Genomic DNA, 8,248 nt, shown 5'->3' with positions numbered 1-8,248 from the left:
CTCACAATTTCCCTATTACATCCTAAGTTCTCCTATTTAGCCAACAGTTTGCAACACGGCACCACATCAGATGCTACGTACATATTCAGATGAAACTATAAAAATGTCTACGTAGAAAATAAGTTCTTTCCATCAAAAGTCAGCTTGCCACACTCCAGCTTTCATCTGAAAGGCGTGGTGTGCTGCGTTCCATTCCACTTTCTCCATACCTCATTATCTTTAATTATTCTTTAAACGTTAATGCATCTCATTACAGCACCAACATACTGCCAAAAATTCAGGAGGCTTAGACTGTGCCACAAACTCTTATGGTTCTTGGGAATGGGCCGCCTGTTTAGAAACCAAACCAACCGACCCACCCCAAATCTGTGAGCACCAGTGGACAGAAGCTTCTGCACCAGCAGCCCTCCTGCCTCTCACCTGAACCCTCCGCAACCCTTTCCTCTAACTGGCTCCTGAGACCACCCCCCCACCCCACCCCCGGCCTTAGCTCGCTCCCTCTGGCCAAACAGTCCCCCAAATCTGATTTTTTGCAGGTTATCTAAATTTCCTCCTTCTGTGTGCAGTTTCTCTGTGGTGGGGATTACCTGTGCTGAAGATCATAACCCCTTCCTGGGCAGCAGACGTAACACCAAACCTAGAACTGTCTGATTTGGATCCTACAAGATGATTAAAAAAGCTCAGGAGATTAGCCCTGCTCAGCACTTAAAATATCATTAGGGCACAGCATTAATACAGAACTAATGTTGTTCTTGAGCTGGCATAACATTAAGAAGAGACATTTCTTTTTATTCTCACTGCTGATTTTGAGCCTACCAGGCACACTAAAGTGAATAGAGAAAAGAGAAGAATATCACAGAGAAATAACCAAAACTAACTTGGCTTCCTGGAAAATTCGATTAAGTCATACTTCTGCAATTAAAATACAATGTAAAATCAATATAAGCAACTGGAAAAAAAAGTGAGAAATGTCAGTTCCTTGTTTCTCCCCCACGTCCCCAAGATAGATAACTTCATACTGCTCTAGTTGTTTGTTGCTGAAGAGCATTTCTTATAATCTTACTATAAATTATAAAAGGCACACCAAGATAAACTAATAATTTTACAGGATATACTACAAAGTATGTGTAAAATGCAGGAGGAATATTTTCATTAAAAAAAAAGAGTATCACCAAATATCAGCAGAAGCCCAAAATAAAACCTTAAATCAGTCAAGCAGATGTTGCATCAAGTGCAAGGAAACAGCTGCTCTAATGAAAGGTTATTTTCTTATTTATAGTACAGCATGCCACTGACACATTTAGCTTGCATGTTTGTCTATATATGTGTGCGTGCATATATCTTTATATTTGTATTTCTTAATCTTGGCTTGAAGGAATCTTAGTCTTGAGTTGCACATCACACCACCTCCAAGTGTCTGAAGGAAAGAATCCCCAAACTCGCCTTTAAATTTAGAGTCTAATCTCCTTCCCCTCAAGAGCGCTGGAAAATGTAATGCCTTGCAACTGCTGTACTACTAATTCTGCAAGCCCGAGAACCCCACTTCCAACAACTATAGGGGACCTGAAACCATCCTTCCTGGCACAATGCCACCAATGGAAGTTTGCAGCTAAAACCTCATGGCAGGGGGGTTGGAACTAGATGATCTTTAAGGTCCCTTCCAACCCAAACCATTCTATGATTCTATGAAAAGACAAAAGAAAAAGGAGCATAGGTGTGTACATATTGACTCAAAGGAAAATGCAGGAAAAATAGTCTTTGTAACAGAGTAGTTTTGACACAAGAGCAAACTTTAATTTTTCAAGTTATGAAAGGATTTTTAGTGGTCTTAGCTACCATGTATCCTATTTCCTATGTTAAAAGTTAGCAGGGAAGTTGTATGTGTATCCCTTGTATGCTTAAAGCCATTCCACCTATCCTTGTCAACAGTCCTGGTCCCAAGACACTTGGGTGATTCTCATGGCTCTGACAAGTCTGCTCTTCCACTGGGAACAGCTGTCCCGATTCCCTCCCCAAACCCTCCAGGCTACCAAAGGGAAATCCAGGCTTTTCCTACCGCAAAATGATACCAGTCATATCCTCACGCTTCTACAATACAGCATCAACGTGAACGTTACTGCTGAAAGCCCTTACGAGCTACAGTATCAGAAATGGGATTAAACACAATTTGTGGACTACACCCCCTTGGCAGGGTTACGTAATAGCACATTCTGTCTCTGATCCCAAGCATGCAAACCTCGCCCCCTCTCCCCCCCACACCACAGCCAACACCAACCTCCTAATTACAGCCCCAGTAACTACCCCCAAAATTCCAGCACTGGACACGTACCCTAAACAACAAAAAAATTGTAAATTAAAAAATATATATGTAAAGATTGTAGTAACAACTGTGGCAACTTCTGAAACAGAAGTTTGAAAAAGTCACGCATATGCAGATGTAGAATTAGTTACGTTTTGTCTGTTATAGGCGTCTGCAATAGAGTTCGTCCATTCTTTAAGGCATAAACACAAAATGCCTTGGTGCCACAGTGCTGCTAATTTCACAGCTCAAGTTAAACAAATGGGAAGTCACTTCAACACCAAGAAACATTGTGTAGGTTGCAAATCTCTCATTTCTTGATGTTGGAGTGACTTCCCACCCATTCAGCGGAACAAGGTATTTTGTTATCAATTTTATGCTCCAGTAGCAGTTTAGGATTCTTCCCATCTTACAACTAAAATGCAGAGGAGGAGAAGTGTCATACCGCCACATGCTGTACAACCCAAGTTTAAGCTAACTGCTTTTCTTCAGCTGTTTAAGATCCAAATACATACACAAGACACTTCAAAGGGATCTGGCCAGGCTGGATCGATGGGCTGAGGCCAACCGTGTGAGGTTCAACAAGGCCAAGAGCCGGGTCCTGCACTTGGGTCACAACAACCCCCTGCGACGCTACAGGCTGGGGGACGAGGGGCTGGAAAGCTGCCTGGGGGAAAAGGACCTGGGGGTGTTGGTGAATAGGATATAGGAGCCAGCAGTGTGCTCAGGTGGCCAAGAAGGCCAACAGCATCCTGGCCTGCATCAGGAGCAGTGTGGGCAGCAGGAGTAGGGACGTGATTGTCCCCCTGCGCTGGGCACTGGTAAGGCCACACCTCGAACACTGTGTTCAGTCTTGGGCCCCTCACTACAGGAAGGACACAGGGATGCTGGAGCATGTCCAGGAGCACAAGTCCTGTGAGGAGCGGCTGAGGGAGCTGGGGGTGTTCAGCCTGGAGAAGAGGAGGCTCAGGGGAGACCTGATCGCTCCCTACAGCTGCCTGAAAGGAGGGTGCAGAGGGGTGGGGGTTGGTCTCTTCTCCCAAGTGACGAGCAACAGGACAAGAGGAAACAGCCTCAAGTTGCACCAGGGGAGGTTTAGACTGGATATTAGGGAAAAATTTTTGACTGAAAGTGTTATCAGTCATTGGAATGCATTGCCCGGGGGGTTGGTGGAGCCACCATCCCAGGAGATGTTTAGAAGATGTGTAGATGTGGTGCTCCGGGACATGGTTCAGTGGTGGTATTAGCAGTGTTAGGTTAACGGCTGGACTTGATGATCTTAATGGTCTTTTCCATTCTCTATGATTCTATGAGACTGGGTTTTTTCCCCTTGTTCTTCATAGAAACATAGAATCTTTTAATCTTAATAGATGTGAAATTGAATTAAAAACTAATGATGGACCAGAAGAAAAAGTGCTAAGAGTGTTCAGAAATACAGGCTGAAGTTTTACTTCTAAAAATCCCAAACATTTCCTTTTTAGTGCAATTTCATGACTGTAAGAAATGTTTGTTCTCCAAAGATCCATTAAAGTGTTCTAATGACTCTAGGCAAAAGGGAAACCCCCCAGCACCACGCAGTACGCTTTACTGACTGAATTCCACCAGATTCACAGAAGAGGTTGAACCAAGCCTGAACAACAGACTCGAGCGAAACAGCATTGCACAGGCCAGCTCAGCAGGGACCTGCAGGTTCTGGACTCCAGTTCATTCCTAAGGCAGATATATCCTCTCATGCAATTCCTTCTAGAAACATATGGGGCCTACAAGGAAGCTGGGGGGGACTTTTTACAAGGGCCTGTAGTGACAGCACAAGGGCTAACAGGTATAAATTGAAAGCAGGGATGTTTAGATGAGATACCAGGAAGAAGTTCTTCATGGAAAGGGTGGTGAGGCACTGGCACAGGTTGCCCAGAGAAGCTGTGGATGCCCCATCCCTGGAAGTGTTCAAGGCCAGGCTGGATGAGTCTTTGAGCAACCTGGTCTAGTGGAAGGGGTCCCTGCCCATGGCAGGGGGTTGGAACTAGATGATCTTTAAGGTCCCTTCCAACCCAAATCATTCTATGATTTTATGATATACACCTGACTATAATGAAGAACTTGAGCTCTTACACTCCCTGGAAGGCTGCTCTAGACCCCGATTGTCCCATTGAGTGGAGCTTTCTTCTAACTCCCAGCATAAGTTTATTCTTGGACAGGTTACACTGACTGGTGCCAGACCTACTTTGTACTTTAGTTAGAACAGACTTCCCACCCCACCCCCCCAGGGTTCTGATGGCTGTCTTCTACATCTAGGGACAGACTTTGTAAAATAAACAAGCAAAGGTTTTCCTCACTAGTAGCTGGCTCTTGGTGTGATCACCATCTTCAAAGCTCTGAGGTACATCAACAGAGGTTAAGGAAACTGGGTTTGGCTAGCCTGGAGGGCACCTATGAGCAGCCTTCCTATGCCTAAATTAACAAGACAACGACCTCTTTACTGAGGTCCAAGACAGCCAAACAGAGGACATCTGTCATAAACGGAAACAGGAGGATTTGAATTTTGATAAGGGAAGAGTTTTTTCACCCTGAGGACATTAAAGCAGTGGAAGAGGTCACCTAGAGATGCTTTGGAAGTTCTGTCCTTGGAGGTTTTCAAGAGTCAACCAACAAAGCCCCGAGCAACCTGGTCTGAATTCAGTGGTGACCCTGCTTCCAGCAGGAGGTTGGGCTAGAAAAGTTCTCAAGGTCCTTTTCAAAGCAATTGATTCTACAATTCAATTTAATCTGCATCTGCTTTAGTTTTCATTCATTTTTTCTTAAGCATGCATGATTAGAATTATGCATAGCATTTCAGGAATTTATAAAATGATACTAGAACCTCTTTAAATCGACTGCAAATACCTCTCCATTTTCCATATAAACATCACAACTGTCTCACGTTTGCAATCTTGCAATGCTCTTGCCTAGCCCACTCACTGCCGTGACGTAAGCCTTCAAGCCTGCATTACAAAACATTGCTTTTAACCACCCATAATGTACAGGATATTTTTATATTAATGAAATTAATTCTGTTTCTATTCAGTCTCTGAGATAATCCAATCTTTTCCATGCAACACCATGATCATCATCTGTACTACCAGTGCTTCCAAATTTTCACCATCAACAACTTTCATCAGCACACTGATTTTCCTTGTGTCAGTGACATAAATCAAAACATCAGAAAGATATCTGGTCCCAAAATTAATGTTTAAGGAATTCCACTAACAACCAGCCTGACACTCCCACACTGAACACTGTATCTTACCATATTCCACACTTCAGTCACTCTATTAAACCCTACCTCCCCAAACCAATCCTTTCCTATGCAACATCAACTTATTGACTGGAGTTCAGACAGATTACACCTCTTCTGCATTTCCCTCATCTGAAAAACACTCTCCTTCCAAAGAAAATTGGCTAATGAGTCTGTTATAACCTAACTTGGGTGAATACATAGTGTTAATTTTATTCCATTATTCCGTCTCTGCTTCTTCTCAACATCCTTCTTGAGGTGGCTATTCACCTGTCAGATTCAAAGTCTCTCTCTACATCCTTTCACTCATCTAGCATGCAGATATTTTACACCTTTAATGTCTTCAACCTGAAGACACATCAAGCATGCAAATTCTTCAGGTACACTCCTTACACCAACCTGGTACTCTTAGTTTAACCAGCGTCTGCCCCCTTGAAACCCAAAGGCTTTACATATGCTCCTACTTTGTTTAGTCTTCTATTTGATTTAACTGTATCAGCTCATGACCATTGGATCCAATGTCATTTTCCCCAAGCAGCCTTTTGAAGATTTCCAGAGCTTTCTGGGAATTTAAGAGAGACCTCTAGAATAATAACATTAGCTCCTTCTTGGCCAAGAAACTAGATGGTAGAGGGACTGAGATGCAGGTGCATAAAGTAAGTCAGCAAGAAGTATGAATTTGTAGCCCAACGATGCAAGCATTCTCATGAGAGAGAGGTGATTGTTGATTCTGGACTCTTGTTCAAGAGTCACTTGGTAAAATAAACAGAACTACAGTTCTTATGACTCACATTTCTAGACACCTGTTTCCACCAGGTACTTTATAGGGAGTAAAGGTAACTTAACTGCACTTCCTCAACTCAACTGCTTGTGGGAATAGGGCGATCCCAACATGACACCATCACAGTGTGACAGCACCCCACATCACTCTAGTCGAGACTTAACGTGAACTTCATAAGCAGTTCCAATGACATACTCATCTTTTGATTACTATAGAGAGAAACAATTACGTTTTTTATGTGCAACTGCTTTCCCAACCAAGGAATGGCTAAGGCAACTTTGCACCTATACAGACTAAGTTAGCACATTTCAAAGAAGTTTGACCTTTGGGGAAAGAGAAAACTAAAATGAAGCATGATGAGATTTTATTTAAAGGAGGAAAAAAGCATTTAAGCATTTAAACGCTTACAAAAATCCTGTAAGCATTTAACTTAGCTACGATAGAGCTAGCTGTTTCTATGGAAACCACGACACTCTTGAACTTAAAATCATAGTGGTTGGTCACACTTCATCCCTTCCCTCAAGTGGTTCAAATAACACAGGAACGATGGCAACACATTCTTCAGTACCCTCCTATGAGTTCCCAGGTTATCTTTTAAGTAGTATCTAGGCAAACACTGCATTGCAAAATAACTTAATAGAGATACAAACATAAACAACCACCAGAATACAATGGATTTCAATGGAGTTTACATACTTATTTTTACTATCCTATTAGTGTTCCTGGGACAAGGCTGATTTCGCCCTCCCCCCTTTTTTTTTGGAGAGCGTGAGGTGAACACAACACACCAAAGCATCAGTTGGTGCTAGTTAAGAATTTTCACTGAAAAACAGTTTTAATAAGAAAGTAAAACCAGAAGAATAACCTTTTCCTGAAAGATACTGATTCTACCAGTAAAAGATTTCTCAATAATTTGATGAAATAAGAGTCACAAATGCCCACCCAGGAATAATTTCTCTCCCAGCAGTACAAGATAACAGACACATTCCATTACCTGAAATAATGGAAGTACTCAAGTATCTGCTTTTTCTCAGCTCAAATGGCATTTTCTCTACTGCATCCCAGGTGCATGCTGTAATCACAGGGTGCAGAATTAACCTGTCTCCTGCTGGTCCCCAAGCGAACCCACACCGATGAGAAAGACTCAGAGAAGACCTACGCTGATTAGATAGCGTAGCCAGAGACAGGGCAGTTTCACCCTCCACACGCGAAGTAAAATTTCTCTTATAGTATGATAGGATTGTCATCATAATCCTGAATAAGTCCATCATAATTCTGCTGTGTAAAGTGCAACATACAGAAGACCATGGTTTGGAATTGAGCTTTAATACAAATAGGTAGCAAAAGCGGCAGAAAGAGTTAAGCACAGGGCATTCATAGAAGCATAGAATCATTTGGGTTGGAAGGGACCTGAAAGATCATCTAGTTCCAACCCCCCTGCCATGGGCAGGGACACCTTCCACTAGACCAGGTTGCTCAAAGCCTCATCCAGCCTGGCCTTGAACACTTCCAGGGAGGGGGCAGCCACAGCTTCTCTGGGCAACCTGTTCATCGAATCATAGAATGAATCATAGAATGGTTTGGGTTGGAAGGGACCTTAAAGATCATCTAGTTCCAGTGAATTAAAACTTGCTATTCCCCAAGTCCATCCTTTCAACACAATGCTGGAGAAAGCGTATTCTCACTTTGAAATAAAGTGACTAAAACATGAAACAGAGAATCATATGCTCAGATTAACACAAAATTTTGGTAGAGATCATTCTAAGCATCAATGTAACACACTGAACCAGTCATTTCAAAGCTCACAAGTGGAAACAACAATCCAGCTGCATCAAATGACAATGCACACATGAGAAGCTCGTGCTAGCGGACTGAATCAGTTAGCTCTGGTGAGCAT

Source organism: Eurypyga helias, unplaced genomic scaffold (assembly GCF_000690775.1).
Source record: "Eurypyga helias isolate BGI_N326 unplaced genomic scaffold, ASM69077v1 scaffold3550, whole genome shotgun sequence".
Classification (NCBI taxonomy): Eukaryota; Metazoa; Chordata; class Aves; order Eurypygiformes; family Eurypygidae; genus Eurypyga; species Eurypyga helias.
Note: the sequence above shows the minus strand (reverse complement) of the source record.